This window comes from Pan troglodytes, chromosome 10 (genome assembly GCF_028858775.2).
Source record: "Pan troglodytes isolate AG18354 chromosome 10, NHGRI_mPanTro3-v2.0_pri, whole genome shotgun sequence".
In the NCBI taxonomy this organism is placed as follows: domain Eukaryota; kingdom Metazoa; phylum Chordata; class Mammalia; order Primates; family Hominidae; genus Pan; species Pan troglodytes.
Genome location: NC_072408.2, coordinates 22,377,028 through 22,400,504, shown reverse-complemented (window position 1 = coordinate 22,400,504; position 23,477 = coordinate 22,377,028). Strand labels below are relative to the sequence as shown.

Genomic DNA, 23,477 nt, shown 5'->3' with positions numbered 1-23,477 from the left:
TTTTAAAAAAACTTCCAAGTCATTTTACTTGACACTTTCTTATAGCTTTCATCTCCCTGCTGAATATTAGAAAGGGACATTATAATGGTGTCTGAAACCTATTATTGGAGTTGCTGAAATCTTGAACAACATTGCATGGTATCCTGCTACTTTGAGAGAAAGTTTTAAAGCCAAAATGAAAAAAAAATTACCCATGGAACTCCAGAGAACAAATTAACTTTCATTTGTTAATAAAATAAAATTTCATTTTATGTTAAATTAATTTTAACATAAAATGAAAAAGGGCATACAGGAGTATTAGAAATATAGCTTCTGCCTTGTTTAAATATAACAATATTAAAGCGTTACATAAGAATACAGGAATCTCTTCCTGTGCTCTGGGATAAAAGGGTTCTCCACTCCTGCCCTAGAGGCTGAGCTTTTTGGCAACATAGGAGGGAAGAATCCAGGGAAGTGGGTGATGATTTGTGTTTGACTCCAGAAGCATCCAATCACCTTCTCACATATGCACTACTAAGCATGGGGCTCTTGCCAATTTCTTCGCTTTTCTCCAGTCTTATAAGTACCCAGTAAAGAACCATGAAAGAGATTGTGAATGTATATAAATTCCCCTTTGTCTGGGTCCCCCAGTTATTAATAATTGATATGCTAGCTGGAATCAGCTTCATAAATAATTCCAGGCACAAACAATCAAAACCTACTTCAATCAATGTAAAAGTGTCCACTTTAAAAGCCACTAACTTCTCTTATCTCACAAAGATTTTTCCCTAGAATGGAAAATTATTAAGGCTAGTTTTACATTCAGGTTCAGTAATAAGGATACTCATTTTTTCACTCGTTTAAAAATTATTTATTGTCTGTTTATTTCATACCAGGCATTTTTCTCATTGCTTTGGATAAAAGAAGTACCAAAACATATAGACACGCATTTTGTTTTCAAGGAAAAATCATTCTAATGTGCAGAAAGACAATAAAAAAGTAATTTCCCAAGATATAAAATGATAGAGATATAGATACATATGTTAGAAGGTATATCTATATACAGTGCACTGTATCCTTGAAATGTTATTTCCTCAATATAGACAATGTTTTAAGGAAGATAATTTGTGAATTCTGTCAAATGCTGCTGATTAGTTAAGTAGGATGAGAACTGAGAATTGGACAGTGTTCTGATTTAGCAATGTAGAGGGGATTGGAGAGAAGATTTAGAAGAAAAAGGAGAAGAGGGATTAAATCATGAAAATAAAGCCTGCTTTAGGGAAGTCTTGAGAAAAAAAATGAAGCAGATAAACAATATTTTATGACCATACAATGTTTAGCAATTTGAATAGTAATTTCCCAGTTGTTGTTTCCTTTGAAACTATCCATGAGACGGAAGCAATGATTTCCCATTTCAAAATTAGGAAATTGAAACTCAATACCATTATGCAACTATCAGATGCCAGAGCTGGAAACAGAATCCAGTTCTGACGTCCAGTCCAAGCCATTCTAGATTGCACAATGGAGACTTAACCCACAATGAAAATAAATTCTGCCTGCTTAATTGTTCTGCTTGGGGCCACGCTCAGCTGAGTTCATTGTGCAGCTTAGTCCACTAGCTGATGTTTTGCAGGTTGGTAAAATAATTTGTTTATTCTGCTGCAGGAATCCTGTGGGTGTTCAATATGTGTTAATTTATTTGACTAAGTCTCAGAGGAGAGTTGTAAATCCCAGCATGTTTCTTTATTGAAGAATATAACCACAATTCACACATAATCACTATAATCCATATTTATTCCTCAAAGTAAGATCCCTTTGATGTTCTCAATGACAATTGGGGACCTTATTTCAGTTGATGCTTGTAATGTAGAATCATCCAAAGGGCCATTATTGTTCCAATTAGCATATAAGTTTAATTTAATATTTATACCAGGTAGAAGAAATTTTTCAAGTACATTTTATTCTTCCCTGGCCCTTGGAATTTCATTTTTGGACAAAACTAGTTAAGTCCAAATTAATGGCCATCAGATATATGGAAAGGATATTTTGTCAGAGAGATATATATAAATATGTACTTACATTCTTATGCTGTAAACAAGGCATTTATGAGAGTTCATCAGACCACCAAGTGAAATTGTTGGCTGTATCTTTGTGTTGCTACACTCCAGTACAGAGGAAGAAAGCGATGTGTTTCTGGAATGAAGGGTCAGTAACAGCAAATAATGTTTTAAAATGAGAAATGATAATGCTATAGAAAAATAGAGGAATAATCCTGCAATCAGACACATACATGTGCATGCACCTGCACACACACACACACACACACACACACACACACACACTACTTTCTACTAAATAGAGGAAATGGAGAATTGGAGAGACATACATGTTGAGGACCTGCCACAACCCTGTAGGTTTCCATTTGCTGAGACGTGAGAAACTTGTGTCTTAAAATATTGAACAGGCTGACGTAGGCTTGCACTCCACCTCAGAGAATTAAGGTAGCAACTGTTTTAGATGGAATTGCACTATGAGAGCTGAAAACAAAGAACTCTCTTTAGTTTCTAATTAGATAGAGAGCCAAGATCATGAGTATTAGAATTCTGCCTGCCCTCAAGAGGGGCTCTGGAGCAAAAGACTCCAACCTAGACTCTGAAAAACACAAAAAAGGACGTATGAAGACCGATTGTTTCCTGGTAGCAGTGCCACTTTCAGGATACTAGAGGTTGGTTGTGGAGTTGGAAATAGTGTGTTTCCAATTTTGAACACTTTGCAGAGCTTTCCAGAGTCCTTTCTGTATTATTGTGATTTTGCTTCTGGAGCTGTGGAGCTCGTAAAGTCACACTCGTCCTACAGAGCAGCCCAGTGTTTTGCCTTTGTTCATGATGTATGTGATGATGGCTTACCTTACCCTTTTCCAGATGGGATCCTAGATGTCATTCTCCTTGTCTTTGTGCTCTCTTCTATTCATCCTAACAGGATGCAAGGTGTTGTAAACCTACTGTCCAAGCTACTGAAACCTGGGGGAATGCTGTTATTTTGAGACTATGGAAGATATAAGACTCAGCTTCATTTTAAAAAGGGACATTGTTTATCTGAAAATTTTTATGTTCGAGGAGATGGTACCAGAGCACATTTCTTTACAAAAGGGGAAGTCCACAGTATGTTCTGCAAAGCCAGTTTAGATGAAAAGCAAAATCCGGTTGATTGCCACTTACAAGTTAATAGGAAAAAACAAGTAAAAATGCACCGAGTGTGGGTTCAAGGCAAATTCCAGAAACCATTGCACCAGACTCAGAATACTTCCAATATGGTATCTACACTCCTTTCTCAAGGCTGAACTTTGTAACATGTTAAGGTACAAAGGCAGAGGACTGTGCTATTCAAGGACTACTGTAAGTTTTTCGTTTCTCAGAAGACAATGAGAAAAAAAGAAGAGAATTTGTATTTCTTGCTGTTTTGTCATAGGTGAGCTCCTTTGTGCGTTTTAAGCACATGTAAGTGATTCAGCACAGTGTGCCTTTTTCTGCGCTTTGAAAACTTGATATGCCTAAGCTTGTTTGAATTTATTACATCTAACCATTTTGCTTGTTCCTTGAATTTTATAAGCATTCAATTAAACTGGTATTATGTCAGGTAATTTTGAGAAAACGTAACTTGACATTTTTTGCAAGTAAAAAAATTGTTTATTTGTTTAGGCTTAGTAAGCCAGTTCCCAAACATACACACACACAGACACACACACACACACAAAGGGAGGAATTCCTGACCATAATGAAGCTCAAAACCCTCAAAGGGGAGACTAATATTTGCTTAAAAGGATTGTTAACTTCCACATGTAATCTACAGAAATAAAGTTTTTGATGATTATATAATCATACACGTATAAACATATATCATGATTGTGTATTTTTTGTATGTGTATCTCTTTACATTAATGATACTTGTAGAGTGGTCAGAGTAAGGAACATCACATTTCTTCATTTCATAAAATCAATTTAAATCCAAACCTAAGCTCCTATGCCACCAGTCTCTCTCACAAAATCCTCAATGTTCCTCTAGGATTGTGCAAAGGTCCTGGAGTTTTATGCAAAGCAAATATTTTAGGAGGCACTTCCAGTGTGGGATTCATGCTGGTCCCTTTCAGATGCCTGTTGTTTCTAAGTCCTCATAATCCTTCGATGTTCAGGATGCCTGGAGCTCTGGTGCTCCTTTGCAGACTGGTCTTTGTTGGTGCTAAAAGTCAGCTGCCCAAACTCTCTCCTTCACCCCCAGGGCACTGCTAGAAGCAGAGTGAGTTTGCATTGCTCTTGCCTACCAAATTCCATCCTTTTCTCACCCTGTTGCTAGGTTCTTTTTTTTCTCTCTGTCTCTTTCTGTCCACAAAGATCTTCTCCTTTTCCTCTCCACATCGTGGAAGCATATAATAATTTCTTTAATGAGTCTAGGCTTTTATAAGACACAAACGATTGGCTTCATACAGTTTCTACCATCCATCAGTTCAATTACAAACTACCAGCTTGGGTGGAAGTGGAAGAAGATAAACAGCCACGGTTGCAAAGGAGAGAAAGAGAATATTGCATGTCCAGTATGTTAAATGGTCCAGAAATCCTTGTGAGGACAGGAGAAACAAATGGGCTAACCCGTAGGTTAGTCTAGGCTCTCTCTGACAATAATATTTGACCAGAAGTTTGGGTATTTTTATGAATCTCCTAACAATAACATTTACCTTAACTTTAACTTGGGGAGAAGGAGAAAAGGAAGAATTCTGGGGAGATCACAAGCGAGCACAGAAGGAGTGGAAAGGTTGCAGAAAGTTGGTGTGTTCAGTTACTTGCTACTGAAATTCCAGGCAGCAGCTGCTGCTGCTATGGAAATGAGATTGGAAAACTTGCTTGGATCTCTTCTTTAGCAATGCCCTTTCAGGTGGTAAATAGTAAGGAGCAAGGAGGTTGTACAGAAAACGGAAAACATTGTAAAATTAGAGGACTAGGAGATAAAGAATGTTCCAGCTTCTCTAAATCTTGTGAAAAAAAAAATTGCGAGCTGTCTTTCTGTGTAGCTTTCCTCTTCGTCCTCACAGTTTTCTTCTTCCTTTTCTTCTTTGTTCTCCTCCTCCTCTGAAACACAGACACATAGACACAGACACAGACATACAGACACACACACACACACACACACACACACAATCTCTCTTTGCCATTATCTTTCCTGTTGCACTGTTAGCTTCCTCTAGTTTCCCTCATTTCTAGGATCTTTTAACTGCATTAGGTATTTGTAGTTTTTGTTGATACATAATAGATGTACATATTTTGGGGATACATGTGAGAACTTCATACAGTAATATAATTTGTAAATATCAAATCAGGGTAATTGAGATATCCATCATTTTAAATATTCATCTTTTCTTTATGCTAGAACATTCAGATTATTCTCTTTTAGTTATTTTGAAATGTACAGTAGATTAATATTGACTATAATCATCCTACTGATCTATTGAACACTTGGTCTTATTTTTTCTATCAAACCATATAATTATACCCATTAATCAACATCTCCTCATGGACCCCCAAACTTCCTGGCCTCTGGTAACCACCATTCCATTCTCTATCTTCATGAGATCCATTTTTTAAGCTCCCACATACAAGTGAGAACATGTGATATTTGTCTTTCTATGTCTGGCTTATTTCACTTAACATAATGACCTCCAGTTTTATCCATGTTGCTGCAGTGTATTTGTCTGTTCCCATGCTGCTATGAAGAAATATCCAAGACTGGGTAATTTATAAAGAGAAGAGGTTTATTAAATTGACTCACAGTATGCATGGCTGGGAAGTCCTCAGGAAACTAACAATCATGGTCTTCACAGGGTGACAGGAGAGAGAATGCCAGGTGAAAGGGGAAGCCCCTTATAAAACCATCAGATCTCATGAGAACTCACTAACCATCATGAGAACAGCATAGGGAAAACCACTCTCATGATTCAATTATCTCCACCTGGTCCTGCCCTTGACATGTGGGAATTATTACAATTCAAGGTGAGATTGTGTTGGGGACTCAGAATGAAACCATATCAGACGAGATCTCATTTTTTGTGGTTGAATAACATTCCATTTTTTATAAATATCACATTTTCTTCATCCATTCATCCATTGATGGGCACTTAATTTGATTCCATATCTTTGCTACTGCAAATAGTGCTGCAATAAATATAGGAGTACAGATATCTCTTTGATATACTGATTTCCTTTCTTTGGGGTGTATACCTAGGGGTTATTTTGGGATAACTGGCTCATATGGTGGGATTGCTGGCTCATATGGTAGTTCTATTTTCAGCTTTTTGAGAAACTTTCATACTGTTCTCCATAATGACTGTACTAATGTATATTCTCACCAACAGTGTACAAGGGTTCCTCTGACTCCCCATCCTTTCCAGCATCCATTATGCCCAGTCTTTTTGATACAAGCCATTTTAACTGAAATGAGGGAATATGATAGTTTTTATTTGTATTTCTCTGATGATTAATAATGTTGAGCATTTTTGAAATATACTTGTTGGCCATTAGTATGTCTTCTTTTGAGAGATGTTTGTTCAGATCTTTTGCCCATTTTAAAATCTGATTGTTTTTTGCTATTGAATTGTTTGAGCACATTATATATTCTTGTTATTAATCTCTTGTTAAATGGATGGTTTGCAAATATTTTATACCATTCTGTTGGTTATCTCTTCACTTTGTTGTTTTTTGGTTATTTGTTTTATATTGTTGTTTGTTTTTTTGCTGTGCAGAAGCTTTTTAGCTTGATGTAATCCCATTTGTCTACTTTTTGCTTTGGTTGCCTGTGCTTTTGAAGGCTTACACAAAATATCTTTGCCAAGAACAATATCCTGGAGAGTTTTCCTGATGTTTTCTTATAGTAGTGTCAGAGTTTTAGGTCTCAGATTTAAGTCTTTAACCTATTTTGACTTTTAGGTATGGTAAGAGATAGGGACCCAGTTTCATTCTTCTGCATATGGTTATCTAGTTTTCCCAGAACGATTTATTGAAAAGACTGCCTTTCCTCATTGTATGTTCTTGGCACCTTTGTTAAAGATGAGTTGGCTGTAAATGTGGGGATTTATATCTGGATTCTCTGTTTGGTTCCATTGGTCATGTGTCTGTTTCTATGCCAGGACCATGTTGTTTTGGTTACTATAGATTTGCAGTAGATTTTGAAGTCAATTAGTCCTTGAGCTTTGTTCTTGCTCAGGATAGGTTTGGCCATTTGAGGTCTTTTGTGGTTCGCTATAAGTTTTAGGATTTTTTTTTTCTATTTATTTGAAGAATGTTACTGGTACTTTGATAGAGATTGCATTGAATCTGTAAATTGCTTTGGGTAGAATTGTCATTTTAACAATAACAGTTCTTCCAATCCATGAGCATGGAATATATTTCCATCTTTGTGTCCTCTTTAATTTCTTTTATCAGAGTTTTATAGTTTTTCTTGAATAGGTCTTTTACTCTGATTAGATTGATTCCTAGATATTTAATATTTTTGTACCTATTGGAACTAGGATGGCTTTCTTGATTTCTTTTTCAGCTTATGTGCCATTGGCATATATAAATGCTACTAATTTTTGTATGTTGATTTTGTATCCTGAAACTTTACTGAATTAATTTGTTTTTATAATTTTTTGGTGGAATCTTTAGGCTTTTCTAAGTATAAAATCTTGTTGTCTGTAAACAAGGCTAATTTGACTTCTTCCTTTTCAGTTTGGATGCCCTTTATTGCTTTGTCTTGCCTAACTGCTTTGGCCAGGACTTCCAGTGTTATACTGAATAAAAGTAGTAAAAGTGGGCATTTTTGTCTTGTTCCAACCCTTAAAGAAAACCTTCAATTTTTTCTCATTCAATAAAATGTGGGTTTGTCATATATGGCCTTTGTTATTTCGAGATGTGTTCCTTCTATATAGTTTGATGAGGATTTTTATCATAAAGAGATGTTAATTTGATCAATGCTTTATTAGAATTTATTGAAATGTTTATATGCTTTTTGTTCTGGTTATTTTAATGTGATGTATCACATTTATTGATTTGCATAAGTTGAACTATCCTTGCATCCCTGGGACAAATTCTACCTGGTCATAGTGAGTGACTTTTTTTTTTAATATGTGTTGATTTTGATTTGTTAGAATTTTGTTGAGAATTTTGTATATATGTTCATCAGTGATACTGGCCTATAGGCTTCTTTTATCATTGTGTCCTTGTCTTGTTTTGGTATCAGTGTAATTCTGGTATGGTGCAGTGAGTTTGGGTGTATTCCTTCCTCTTCCATTTTTTTTTTTTTTTTTTGAAGAGTTTGAGAGGGATTGGCATCTTCTTTAAATGTTTAGTAGAATTCAGTAGTGAAGCCCTCAGGTCCTGGGCTATGTACTACAGCTTCCATCTTATTATTAATTATTGGTTTGTTAGGTTTCTTATTTCTTCATGGTTCAATCTTGGTAGGTTGTGTATATATAGGAATTTATCACTTTCTTCTAGGTTTTCCAATTTCTTCGCATATAGTTGTTTATAATAGCCTCTAATGTATAGTTAGTCTCTTCTTTGAATTCCTAAGTTGTCTATAGCTATGCTTCCTTTTTTGTTTCTAATGTTATTTATTTGGGTGTTCTCTCTTTTGTTGTTAGTCTAGCTAAACTTTTGTCAATTTCAATTATCTTCTCAAAAAACCTTGGCCAGATCTGGTGGTTCACGCCTATAATACCAGCACTTTGGGAGCCAAGGCAGGAGGATCACTTGAGGTCAGGAGTTTGAGACCAGTCTGGCCAACATGGTGAAACCACATCTCTACTAAAAAATACAAAAAATTAGCCAGGTGTGGTGGCAGGCACCTGTAATCCAAGCTACTCAGGAGGCTGAGGCAGGAGAATCACTTGAACCCAGGAGGCGGAGGTTGCAGTGAGCTGAGATCATGCTGTTACACTTCAGCCTGGGCAAAAAGAGCAAAACTCCATCTCAAAACAAAAACAAAAACCCAACTTTTTATTTTGTTGATCTTCTTTATTGTTTTTTAATCCCAGTTTCATTTATTTCTGCTCCAATCCTTATTATTTGTTCCTTGCTATTAATTTTTGTTTTGGTTCGTTCCTGATTTTATACTTCCTTGAGGGTAGGTTATTTGATGCTTTTCTACTTTTTTGATATAGGTATTTATTGTGATAAACTTCTCTTAGTGTTGCTTTTTCCATTTCCCACATATTTTGCTATGTAATATTTCCATTATCATTTGTTTCAAGAAATGTTTCTGTTTCATTCTTTTTTTTTTTAATTAACCTACTGGTCCTTCAGGAGCATGCTGTTTAATTTCTATGTGTTTGTGTGTTTTCTGAAACTCCTCATTATTGATTTCTAGTTTTATTTCACTGTGGTCAGAAAAGATACTTGATATGATTTCTATTTTTTTTAATTTGCTTTGAGTGTTCTGTAGCCTAAGATATGCTGTATTCTGGAGAATGTTCTAGGTGCTGAGAAAAAACATGTATTCTGAAGTAGTTGGGTGAAATGTTCTGTAAATGTTAGTTAGGCCTATTCAATCTCCTGTATGGTTTAACTCTGCTGTTTCTTTGTTGATTTTCTGTCTGGATGATCTGTCCATTGCTAAGAGTGGGGTGTTAAAGTCCCCTACTATTACTGTATTGCAGTCTATCTCTCCCTTTAAATCTATTAGTGTTTGCTTTATATACTTGGGAGTTCCAGTGTTGGATGCACAGATATTTTTATAATTGTTATATTCTCTTGCTGAATTGACCCCTGTATCATTATATGGTGACCATTTTATCTCTTTTTACAATTTTAGATTTGTAATCTATTTTATCTAAGTATAAGTATAGCTACTTTTCTTTTTTAGTTTCCAGTTTTATAAAATATCTTTTCCCACCTCTTCAATTTCAGTCTCTGTGTGCCTTATTAGTGAAGTGGGTTTCTTGAAAGCAGCATATAGTTGGGTCTTTTTTTTTAATCCATTCACTCACTCTGTGCCATTTAATTGGAAAATCGAGACCATTTACATCTAGTGTTATTATTGATAAGTAAAGGGACTTACTAATGCCATTTTGTTGCCTGTTTTCTCATTGTTCTGGAACTCTTTCTTCCTTTCTTACTGTCTTCCTTTGAGATTAAGTGATTTTCTTTGGTAGTATATTTTAGTTTGTTGCTTTTTATATGTAGTATATATTGTAGGATTTTGCATTGTGGTTATTATGAGGCTTACAAAAAATATTAGAAATATAAGAAGTTACTTCAAAGAGATGACAATTTATCTTAGATCACAAAAAAAGATAATAGAAATAAGCAAACAAAGGGACAACTAAAAACACTTCTCTACACTTCAGCTCCATCTCCCCCACATTTTGATGTTTAGTTGCTCCAATTTACATATTTTCATATTGCCTGTCTCTTACAGCTTGCTGTAGCTATTTTTGTTTTAGATACGTTTGTTTTTAGGCTTCATATTAGAGCTATGAATGGACTGCACACCACAATTGTAGTATTTGAATATTCTGGGGTTGTCAGTGCACTTATGTTTACCAGTAAGTTTTAACCTTCAAATGTTTTCTTTTCTGCATGTTAGTGTATTTTTTTCTTTCAGATTAAATAACTTATTATAGTATTTCTTCTAAGACCAGTCTGATGGTGGTTAATTCTCTCAAATTTTGTCTGGCAAAGACTTTATCTCTCCTTCACATTTGAAAAATAGCTTTGCCAGGTACAATATTCTTGGATAGCAGGGTTTTTTCTTTGAGCACTTTGGAAATGTCATCCTACTTCTTCCTGGCCTATATGGTTTCTGTTGACAAGTCTGTTGCCAGATGAATTGGCATTCCTCTATGAGTTATTTTCTTCTTTTCTCTTGCTGCTTTTAAAGTCTTCTCTTTGTCCTTGACCTACGAAAATTTGAATATTTTATGATTTGAGGTAGTCTTATTTGAGTCGAATCTGCTTGGTGTTCTCTGACCTCCCTGTACCTGAATATTTATATCTTTCTCAAATTTTAGGAAGTTTTCTGTTATTATTTCTTTGGATAATCTTTCTATCCATTGCTCTTGTTCAGCTCCCTCCTGAATACCAATAATCCTGAATTTTGGTCTTTTGAGGTAATTTTCCATATCTTGTAGATGATTATAGTTCCTTTTATTCTTTCTTTTCTTTTTTCTCCTCACAGTATATTTTCAAATAGCCTGTCTTTGAGCTTTTAGATTCTTTCCTCTGCTTGATGCAGTCTACTGTTGAAAACCTGTAATTAATTTTTCAGTTCAGTAAATGTATTTCTCAGTTTCGAGATTTTTTTTTTTAATTACTTCAATGTCTTTGTTTAACTTCTCTGATAACTTTCTGAATTGCTTTTTGTTGCTATCTTGGGGATTGCTTCATTTCCCGAAGATGCTACTTCGAATTCTTGGTCAGGTAGCTCACAGTTCACCATCTCATTAAGGACAATCACTGGTTCCTTGCTTTGTCCTTTGGGGAGGTCATGGTTCCCTGTTTGCTCATTTCTCTTGTGTATGTATGTCTATGTTTTTGCACTGAAGGACTAGCCATTTATTCCAGTCTTCTCTCTCTGGCTTATTTTATTTTTTTTTAATTGGATATATTTGCTTAGAGGTTCTTTACCATTAGGTAACTGCCTCCTTTTAGGTTCTAGGTGGCACTTTATGTCTAGGTTTGCCTCAGCTCTAATAAATGATTTGAGGTCCCAAAGGGGATACCTCTTCAGTGTGTCAAGTCTGGGTAGCGATTTGTGCCCAGGGGATCCATAGAACTTACCTTCCACAGTGTAGTGGTGCTGAGCAGCTCTTCTGATTTTGTCTCCTTTGGCTGAGTTACAGAGCAGTTTTCAGAGCTGGTAATGGTAGTCCTGCATCCTCCCTATGTCTCTGGCTCTTCTCAGGGATCTGTCTCCTTCAGGCACTCAAGATGCTTCCAAATGTGTTGGCAGGAACAGGTCTACTGCCAAAAAACCCAAGATGGTGGGAAGCTGGTCATTCATCTATATCTCAGCTATTCCAGTGGAGAAGCTGTGAGTTAGGAGGAAATTTTTGCATGGTTGGTGCCAGGCAGATTGTGGGGAAAGGCAGCATGGATATGGAAATTTCATCTGCTCAGAGGTTTTTTACATCTCTGTAGCCCCAGGAACTGTTTCATCCTCATATCTGAGTTCTGGGATATCACAAATGATAATCCTGGCACTATGCATTTGCTTTTGGTTTTTTGTAAGATGGGGGAGTGATGTCAGGTTGCTTCTATGCCACCATTTTGGAACAGGAAGTCAGTATTTATAGTTTTACTGTAATATATTTTAAAACACTTAAATTATTAAATAAAATACACTTTTTCTTAACTTGTGGAATTCCAGATACATTCTACATTTTCTATGGTTTTGTTTTAACAAAATATTTAACCAAGTGAAATATGTATAAGAACCCAATATTTCCCAATATTTCTTCATTTTGTTTTATTATCTCACAGATAGATAATATCTTTGGCATATTTACTCCACATGGAAGAGAAAAATAACCTTGAACTAACACTGACACAAAGCCAAATGTGATTGAGGGAAAGGCAATCCTTCAGTTGATCCTTAACAAGATGTTTTATTGTTGATAAATACTGAACCACAATAATCGTATTGAGATAAACTCAACAGATATTACTTTATCTTATTTTTAATTAGGAGAGTTTCAAACAGACTGCATTCAGAAAAATGTGTAATATCATCATTACATAAACTTTTTTAATGTTCTTCTTAATACTTGCTTTTCCTAATGCAAATTGATACATTAATCTCCTTAAACTTTTTTTTAAAGAAAGAGGTCTTACGTAAACTGTGAAATGTTTGACTCAAAAAAAGTGAGCATTAAATTTTCTTATAAATGCTAAGGAAATTTAGGCAAAAGTTAACAGGACATGAAAAGTTATTGAAGATCACGACCCATTTTGGGTCACAAGACCATTTTCATTTAGGCACTATGATATTTGTTCATTTCATTTTAAACAGTATTTCAAGCAACATCAAAATTGAAGAAAACTGTAGTGGTTGGCAGTATGGTGACGAGGAAATTGGCTGGGTAGGTGGGGAAATGAATAGGTGCATATAGTTGCATGGGGTGGGAAAAAGAACATCAGTGGGAAGGCGGGTAAATTATCTGCTCAGAGAACTAAAGTTGTGGAGTTGGGCGTTTATGTATTTATTTTTTTACTTACCACTTTGTACAAGGAATCGTAGGCAGTTTACAGAAAATATATAAGAGTGCAGTAATACTTAAACTATTTGTGGTAAAGGCCAGCCTTTTCCCTTCCCTTCCCTCTCCTCTCCTCTCCTCTCCTGTCCTCTCCCCTGCCCTCCCCTCCCCTCCCCTTCTCTCTCCTCCCCCCACTCCCCTCTCCTCCCCTCCTCTTCCCTCCCCTACCCTCTCCTTCTTTGCTCCCCTCCTCTCTCCCCCTCTACCCCCTTTTCCTCCCTCCCTCTTCCTTTCCCTTTTTTCCCCTTCCTTTCCCCTTCTCTTCCCCTTCCCCTCCCCTCCCTTTGCCCTCCCCTCCCCTCCCCTCTCTTTCCTCTCCCCTCGCCTTCCCTTCCTATTCTCTTCTCCTCTCCTTTCCTTTCTTTTTCCCTCCTTCTCTCCTTCTTTCCTTATCTTCCCTCTGCCCCTCTTCACCTTTTTCTCCTTACTTTCCAACTTCATCAAAGAATTCGACCTTTGACAAAACAGTAAGAATGGATTACTAGAAAATGAAATAAAAAGAAAACACTCAAACCAGTCAACTTCTTTTTCAGCAAGATGAGTTCACTGATCACATGCTTGGATGTCATGACAGTGCCAAATTGCTCTCAATTCTGTGTGCTTTCTCTGTTTATTCTGTCATGGGCTGTGCTTTTAGTAGTTCTGTCCTATTTAAACATGGATTCAAATAAAAGAAAAAAAGGCAACCAAACAAAAAATCAGCCAGAGATCCTGGAAAGCCATGACTTAGACTAGAAAATAGTCCTGCTGAATTTGCTCCAGTGCTTGGTGCTTGGCTCTGTTCACATTGACATAAACCCCAGTGCTTTATCTGTTGTGGTAGTCACTATTTTTTTGGTTTGTAAGTGATATAAATCTAACTAAACTGACAGAAGTTGAAATGTATTAGTTTACATAAATTCTAGGAAGGACAGAGTTAGAACAAATTTCAGAGATCCTCGGAAACCTGGAAATGTGGTTATTACATAATCTACGTTTTCTTTTCCACATCCTTTCTAAACAAGGCTTGGCATTTATTCAGGGAGAGGAAGCAGGTGCAAGAAGGCAGAGTTGGACAATTAGGACTCTATAAGATTAGGTCCTAGTCTGAATCCTACCAGCCTCTGTGTGATAGTGTAGAGGTGTTGTCGGTTTTGGAGGATGACTTGTAGGCCTATTAGGGACGTGATGTTGAACAAGAAGTGCAGATGCCGTAAAACTACAGCATGAGGCTGCCATGGCAAGGACTCAGCCAGAGACATTTCTGAGTTTTACAAGTAACAGCTAATGTCCAGGAGGGTGTTGCCACCTGTCCACTGCAGGTCATGGACAATGAAGCTAGAACAACTGTTCCCAAGCAAACGAGGAGAAGGCTATGGTCTTGCAAAGAAATCACAAAGGATATCACTCTGTCACTCTGACCTCTTCTGCATCCCCAGATCTAGAAAGGTTAGAGCCAATAAGAAACAGAGCCCTTCTGTTCAGGGCCATGTGAACTACAAGAGTCACCTGGGAAGAGCAGATGCGGAAAAGATCTGAAATGGATACAGAGTTAAAGTGTTCAAATAAACTGGTCTGTCTCAGAAGCTGCATGAGACCAACTTGTGAGAAGTGACTGAAAACTTAGGAAATCAGGCTGAGATATTGCTCAGGAAGACATTCCCCAGTGGGAAACAATGGCTCAGCAACAATTAGAAAAAGAAAACCGCTTATGTTTGTACAAGTTGAAGCACCTTAATAAAATGGTTGCTTAATTAATATTGTGTCTGCTATGTTGAAAGACTGAAAAAAGGCAACCATAGATGTGGAGAGACTAGTTAGGGGACTTTTTGCTGTGCGGTTTGGGTGAAAGGTGACTGTGCCCTTGATGAGAGCTATGATAATGGTTATGGATAGATGTAGATGGATTTGTTATGTATTTTACAGAGAGAATAAATAGGACCTGTTAAAATACTAGACACATATGGTGGGTAGAGGGAGTAATCACTTCTGTTTACTGGTTGGGAGAGTGAGTGGGTGATAATGCCTTGTAAAGAGATGAGAAAGGCTGAAAGAAGGAGGAAGAATTGGATCAGCATTGAAAGGGGCTGGAATCAAGTTTTGGACTTGCTAAGGTAGAGATGCCTACAAAGCATCTAAATGTAGATATCAAGTGTTCGGTTACATATTTAATTTAGAGCTTAGAGGTTAAGTCTGGGTGTGATATAAAATGGCAACCATTATTTGGAAGGACTTGTACACAGTAGGTTGCAAACAGAAAGCAAGTTTATATTTTCTCCAACTGGTCCTTTTAATTCCTTTCTGTTGAGTTGCTCTTTCCCTCCCGCTGAATGGCAAAATGGCATGGCTTTTAAGATAGTATCAGGCAACATAAAAATCCATTGCAGTTTCCAAACTATAAAAATTTCAGATCCTCATCCAATTTGAAACTTTTCCTCTCCCCCAAGCTGTTTTGTATTTGGACTCTTGAACCCCATAGTGGGACATGTCCTCACACTTACAGTAGCTTATGATTGTTCTGAGCCTCTGCAGATTCCAAGGGGGTTGGGGGATAGACGATAAATAACTGGTATGATTAAAACATGGGATTGGTGCCCTGTGGGTAGGGCAAAAATAAACAGCTGGTATACCCCTAGTCAATTCCCTGGTAGGAAACTTTCCTCAGCAGGACTATTTTCAAGGTAGCTCATGAAGTCCGTATCTGGCACCTGGAAAACGTGTACTTTTGTCCTGAGTCTGTGAACTTGCAACACACCTCAACACAACCTTCTCTTAGAGTAAGTCTGGTACTAGTTCCAGTGTTCTTCCAAACGTGTGTGCTTTGGCCCCATGTGGTGGTTCATGTTTGCAATCCCAGCATTTTGGGAGGCCAAGGTGGAAGGATTGCTTGAATCCAGGAGTTTGTCACCAGCTCGGGCAACATAGCATGACCCTGTCTACACACAAAAAAAAAATTTTTGGAAGAAACTAGCTGGGTGGGGTGGCATGTGTCTGTGGTCCCAGCTACTCAGAAGGCTGAGGTGGAAAGATTGCTTGAGCCAAGGAGGTTGAGGCTTCAGTGAGCCAAGATTGCACCACTGCCCTCCAGCCTGAGCAACAGCGTGAGACCTCATCTCAAAAAAAAAGTGTGTGCTAAACTCTAAATACTTCTCACAAACTCCAACTCACATGGTTGAAGATGAGAGGGGAGTACCTCTCCCCTCCTTCATAGCTGTGTGGAAAACTTGGGGGAAATGGATAGCACACTGACAATTCCCTTTAAAGAAATTATTTTGAAAGTGGCTGCTTCAACCTCCTTTGGATCTGCCACCTTCCTTCACAGATTCAGAAGGCAGGCAACAGACCAATGCTGGCGGTACCAGTTTTATAATCCCTTAGCATGACCACCCCATCTGGTTTAGTATCTTCTCTAGGACCTAAGATACTTGCCTCGTATTGTGTTGCTCTCAGCCTTTGTGGCCTCTGCTCCAGACAGGAAAGCTCACAGATATCATAGTGTTATATAAACATAGGATTCATCTGGACAGAGATAGCATTCGAACTATAGGTCTGCCTAAGAACATTGAGGAAGAGAGAGAGAGAAGAAAAGGAATCTCATCTAGGGGATTCAAAGAACTCCGATATTTAGAGTTAAGGTACAGAAATAATTTTACAATGAAGTTTAAGAGAGATGAGGGGAAAAATACATGGTTGGTATCACAGCATTTTGAAAGGTAAAAGGCAAAGCAATATCGTGATAGATTTTTTTCTACCAGAGAAGAAGTTTGTTTCTGTCACTGTTGATACTTGATAGATATAAGTCCATAAGTTAATGTCGGAATGGGTTGTAGCATTATGAGAAGATTGAAAGCATTGACGAACCAAAATATAAGCTGATTTTTTAAATACAAGTAAGTTGCTTTTAATTCATTAAATCAATAACAAAGTCTTACAAAAGAAAATTACATTTCAATCTTCAAGTTTTGTGGGTCAAGGAGGAGAAGTGAAATAAAAAAGCAAAAAGGAAAACAAAAACAAAAGCAGAAAACGATTAGGAGGGCGGCCAGTATTCATTTTCACTCTCAGATCTAAATGTTAGAACGTAATTGCTGACTCTTCTATTTGGTTTTAAAAGTTGACATTTGAGCTGAGACAACCGTTTCTAAGCTGAAGTAGAATTAAGCATATTGTATACTGACATTTTTCACTGTCCAAATAAGCTTAAAACGAATAATCTTAGAAATGTTTGTTTGGCATCAGTGAATATATAAATGAATTAAGGAATGTATGTAATATGTCCATACCTCAAACAACATGAAATATTTGAGAATGTATGAAAGGTCAAATTTATGTTTTTCCCCCTGCATTCCAAATAATAGCATCATGTTCTAGTTAAGAAATATAGTATAACTTAGTTTAATGTATTTTATGCCCTAAAATGCTTTCATTATAAATTTTAACTTTGTAGTTGTTCAGATTATTTTAACTTCTAGTGGAGACAACTATTGTGTATATAGTTTTAAATGGAGATTTAACTATTAGGATTAAGGATTAATTTCTACATTTGTTTAGTTGCATTCTGTTCCTTTAAAAACAAGGGCTTCAACATAAGACAAAAGTGCTTGAGCAATACTTTGTGCATCATTGGAACAATTACTGTCTGTGAAGCCATTTTGGACCAAAAGATAATTTTTAGCATTTTCTAAACTCTAGGGAAAAAAAAGTTGAACTTTGGAACCCAGGAATTTCGACTAAGGCATCAACACTCTTCTTGTAAACAGTGGTAATTAGGGCTTTGCCAAGTAGGAATGGGGCTTTCTGCCACAAAGATATGCTTTTGTGATAATATAAAGTGGTAATTATTTCCATTCAAGGCTATTTTTAAGTTGTTTCCACCTGCTTGCATGTTTATGAAAATCATTTCTGGCCATGGTAAAGCTTGACCTAACTAGATAGCTGGCATAAACATCACTAATGATTTGCTCTGATAAACATGAAGAGAAAAATGTGATTTCCATTTTCTTTCAAATCCTTAATTGTAGGAATTCACATTTGAAATGTTATTATCCTTTGTTCTCAAATCACTCATTTGCCAATCATATATCTTGGTTTATTTCTGCAGATTTCCTACATGTATGCTGCACTGGGACCAGTCACGCAGAAAGACTGGCTAGACTTTCAGTCTCGGGAGAATAGATCCAAGCATAAGTGGTAAATTTGAAGGTGGCTTGGTTAATGCTAAGTCAACCTGGATAGTTTAATTGCCAGGAAATAGGGAGGTAAAACCAAGTCGAAGAGTTGTCTATTGACAATGGGACCAGGATCAACGACCCCTGAGATTTCCAGGAGTCAATATAGTTTCACATCAACAGGAGTTAAGAATGGTATCCTTGGAGATTACGTGGCGCCAAAAGAGCGAAGGTGGGAAGTTCAGCGTTAAAGAGTCTCTCCAGCCTGGAGAATGAGCAGCAGTTCCTAAAGGATTATGCTATCTTCTGATCAACTTTTGACATTTGACTTAAAATTTTAAACTTGCATAAGTAATTGCATGCACACAATAAAATATTCAAAAGGTTCAAACAGGTGTATAATGAAAGGGAAGTCCTTCTCCAAGCCCTCAGTTATCTTCCTCAGAAGAAACCACTGTCCCAGCAGCTCTGAATCCCCCTTCCAGAGATATTCCCTGTGGCTGAGCACAGTGCCTGTGTATAATTACAACTGTTTAATATACAAATTGTATCTTACTGGGTTGCCCTTTCTTTTCTATTTAACAGTGTGTCTTTGAGTTCATTTTTTATCCCCATTCATTTTAATGGCTTCTGTTACCTTTTTATCTGGTGGTTGGGGCTGTCAGTTTAACTCTATTTCATCTAACTCATTTCACTTAAATAAACTTTACCTTACATTTAAATTAGATCATATGTAGTTAGCATCTAAAAAATATCTGGCATGGATCAGGCTCTTCCACTTCTATTTGTGTGATATTGAGGAAGTTACTCAATTTTTCTAAGTCTCCTTTTTCTCATGTATATAATGGGGATACTATCTGCCTGACTGACATGGCCAATATGACTGCTGTCTATCAAATGTGTGCTCTCTCTTTTACACTAGAGAGTTATATCTGGGAAGAAATAGTACAGCTGGAGGCTCTATTTGCTGGTGCCCATTATAGTGTTATCATGTGACTAAGTTTTGCCAATGGAAGATGAGAAGTAATGATATAGGTCAGTTCAAGCCAAGGCAATTAAAACCACAACTACACACTAAATCATATAATTGGGGTAAAGGGCAAATAAGACAACATAAGGAAAACATTTAGGGCATAGTAATGCTAAGTAAGTGGTATTTATTATTATGAGTATTATAACCCACATTTGGCACTCCATATGAATAACCTGTAGTTTTTCCTGTATCAGCTTCAATAAGAACACAATACTTGGTCACATGCTTCAAGGTCAAATGCAAGTCACAATGTAGATTTTAATTGCAGAAATAAAGGAGCAAATTTACATTGCACACATCATAGCAAAGAACTTAGTAACAATCTCCATTAGACCTTTTTTCTCCCAGAGAGTAATTCTTCAGCTGCCAGCCTAGAGATGTTTTTCTTTCTTGATATTTTCCCCATAAATCTCTAAGTTATACTCTATTGTCCAAACAAATTCAGATTCCACTTAAAAAATAATCTCACTTGAAGAACTTCTGAGGTCAACTGGACCCGCCTTCCTTAAAAGGCAAATTGTCAATAACCCATTGTTATTCAACCTGATTTTTGATGGTCTCCATTCTTAGCTAATCATAATATCCAAATATCCAAATATTTACCCAACATTACTAGAGCCTATACCTAGAAGGGGATTTTTTTTTCTAAGAGAAATATTCTCCCTCCTCACCCAATTTTCGTGGAATTTTAAATGAGTTTCTCATTTGACTCCTGGTTGCATTAAGGAAATGGACCATATTTGGAGATTCTCTCCTCTTTCTGACTAAAATAGCCCTAGAGAAGCCTTGAGTTGCCTCATTAAAGATAGCATCTGCCCACCAAGCTATTTTTTTTAGAGTAACTCTGGCCTTTGCTTGTGTTTGGTCCATTCTTTATCCTCTTCAAAAAAATATAGCTTATGGACATTGTCCCTGCATATGTTGAATTTGGTCTCAACAACGTACTCCTTCCTTCCCTGTCCTGGGAAATTCCTGTCTTTGTATTCTTGATGATGTTCACCTAAGTCTCTTCATTGAAATTCAGCCTCACAGTCTACCCATTTCACTAAACCTCTGGAAGACATGATTCCTATTCCTGTCCCCTGAACAGCACCAACCCTCTTTACGTATACTTAATGAATCTTAGTTCTTTCATAGGAGTTATCATCCAACTAACATCCAGTGTGGCTAAGTCTACCAGTCTGTGGCACAATAAAGATACCACACTATACCTGTGACTAACCATGAGGCAAGTGTGGAAAACACCGAAATTGTTTTATAATATTCATCCCTTGTTTAATAACTGTCTTCATCAATATACTGTAAATTATGCATGGGATGAACCGTGTCTGAATCATTCCTTGAAGTATCCTCAGAATCTAGCACTGTACCTCAGGTATATCAGGGGCTCTGTAATGTTTATTAAAGGAATAAACAATATAGATAACCTATAAGTGAAAGATTAAATCGTCAAATATGTGTTTATCAAAACAAAATCCATACTACATTTTAAAAAATCTAACTCATACTTAATAATTACTACCTTTGTAAATTTAGACAAACTGCTCTTTGGTTCTCAGCGTCCTTTTCTCTAAAATGATGCAGTGAAAAGTAGAGTGAAAGAAATTAGAACATCACAAAAATGCTATCTCAACGTTAGAGATTGTTGTTTTCATTTTTATTGGCAATAGGAGGCTGACAGATTAATTATTACAGTCTAGGATATTAATCACTTCCACTCATGTCTATTGCATTATATGAGAAGTAATGTGTCTCAGAAACAACTTTATAGGAGCTCATTGCCTAGCTCATTGCCCCTGACTTGCTGGACACAGAGGAAAATCACATATTTCCATTCTTTGTCTTTAAAATGAGAAAAATGCATGTCTGCTTCCTGGTTAGGTTACATATATCAAATCAAGTACTCCTAATTTAGTGTTTATCAGTTCCTCCATCCTAAGATTTTCCTTGCCCAGTTTCCTCTGTGGTTAAAAGAAACTGGCAATTATTTTAGTCTCATTTTAATCTGTGTTTCATATTTTAAACCTGCTGTTTTATATTAAAATATAGAAACAAATAACTGTTAAAAATTTATGGAATTAATCTAATGCAGGGGTAAAAATTCTGTTCTTGTTGTTAACAAATTCTTACTATTAAACTCCTAAATGAACTATTCCTTGAACCAAAAGTAACATAAGTATGTTGTCACAAAATATTAAAAACAAAATCCTGTAAAGCAGCCAGTGATGGGTTTCCATCCACATAGGGTACCGAGGAAACTTCCATCATTTATTAAGTACCTATAAAGTGAGGGTCACTTCACTATAAAGTGGAGGTTTAGATACATAATAGGCAATGTCTTCAAGGGAGTACCCAAATCTCAGACTCTTCTTATCCTATCAAGGTTGCTAGAGAGTTTTACGTCAGTAGAAAGCCTCCCTCACTGTAGCAATGGAATGGGCAATGGAAAACCTCCCTCAAAATCACAGTGGGGCTGGGTGCGGTGGCTCATGCCCATAATCCCAGCACTTTGAGAGCCCAAGGCAGGCAGATCACTTGGGGCCAGGAGTTTTACACCAATCTGGCCAATAGACTGATGAAACCCCATCTCTACTGAAAATACAAAAATTAGCTGGACATGGTGGCACATGCCTATAGTTCCAGCTACTCCAGAGGCTGAGGGAGGAGAATCGCTTGAACCTGGGAGGCAGAGATTGCAATGAGCCAAGATCCTGCCACTGCACTCCAGCCTGGTGACAGAGCAGGACTCCATCAAAAAAAAAAAAAAAAAAAAAAATTACAGTAAACACTTTGTGGAAAGGAACACCCTGGTCTCTTAAGAGTAAAGGTCATTCCTAGTGGAATGCTTTAAGGTAATGGAGGATGATGAAAGCTAAAACATCAAATGTGTTACTTGAAAGCTGGAGATCCAGGAGCACTGTTATGTGACAGCTGGAGACGGCAAGGTAGGCAGTGCTCTGGACAGGAGCCAGAAGCACCAGAGTCCTTGACTCCAACATAAGGGAGCTCAAACAAATCAGTAAGAAAAAACAAACAAACAAAAAAAACCAGTCCCACCAAAAAGTGGGCTCAGGACATGAATATACAATTCTCTAAGAAGATATACAAGTGGACAACAAACATATGAAAAAATGCTCAACATCACTAATGATCAGGAAAATGCAAATCAAAACCACAATGTAATGCCACCTTATTCCTGCAAGAATGGCCATAATCAAAAAATAACAAAACAGCAGATGTTGGCATGAATGCAGTGATCAGGGATCACGTCTACACTGCTGGTGGGAATGTATACTAGTACAGCCACTGCGGAAAACAGTGTGGAGATTCCTTAAAGAACTAGAAAGAACTCCTTAAAGAGCTATTGTTTGATCCAGCAATCCCACTACTGGGTATCTACTCTTAGGAAAATAAGTCATTATACAAAAAAGATACTTGCACACTCATATTTATAACAGCACAATTCGCAACTGAAAAATCTTGGAACCAACCCAAATGTTCATCAATTGAGTGGATAAAGCAACTGTGGTATATATATACCATGGAATATTACTCAGCCATAAAAAGGAATGAATTAAGAGCATTTGCAGTGATCTGGGTGAAATTGGAGACTATTATTCTAAGTGAAGTAACCCAGGAATGGAAAACCAAACACAGTATGTCCTCACTGATATGTGGAAGCTAAGCTGTTAGGACTCAAATGATACAATGGACTTTGGGGACTTGGAGGGAAGGGTGGGAGGGGGACAAGGGATAAAAGACTATAAATAGGGTGCAGTGTATATTGCTCAGGTGATAGATGCACCAAAATCTCACAAATCACAACTAAAGAACTTACTCATGTAACCAAATACCACCTGTACCTTAATAACTTTTGGAAAAAATAAGAAGTTGATAGGGGGAGGGTGAATGGTCAGAATCCCACTGGGGCCTTTGAGTAGGTCTTATGAAAGGAAGGAGCCTAGGTGATGGAACCTTGAAGAAGTGACCTAACTTCCTTGGGGACAGACCTCAACAGAACTTAGAATTCTGGTAACTAGGC

At 37.0% G+C, this 23,477-nt stretch overlaps 1 long non-coding RNA gene and 1 pseudogene across 1 annotated transcript in view; both read left to right on the top strand.

Annotated features, from left to right (window-relative positions):
• The window catches only part of LOC129136514 (uncharacterized), a 110,632-nt gene extending 89,038 nt beyond the window's left edge, over window positions 1-21,594 (top strand). The window contains exon 4 of the long non-coding RNA XR_008538251.2: window positions 18,336-21,594. This is a non-coding gene — a long non-coding RNA (uncharacterized LOC129136514). The remainder of the gene's footprint in view (window positions 1-18,335) is intronic.
• Window positions 2,568-3,319, top strand: LOC740237 (tRNA N(3)-methylcytidine methyltransferase METTL2-like; annotated as a pseudogene).
• Window positions 21,595-23,477: the final 1,883 nt, after the last annotated feature.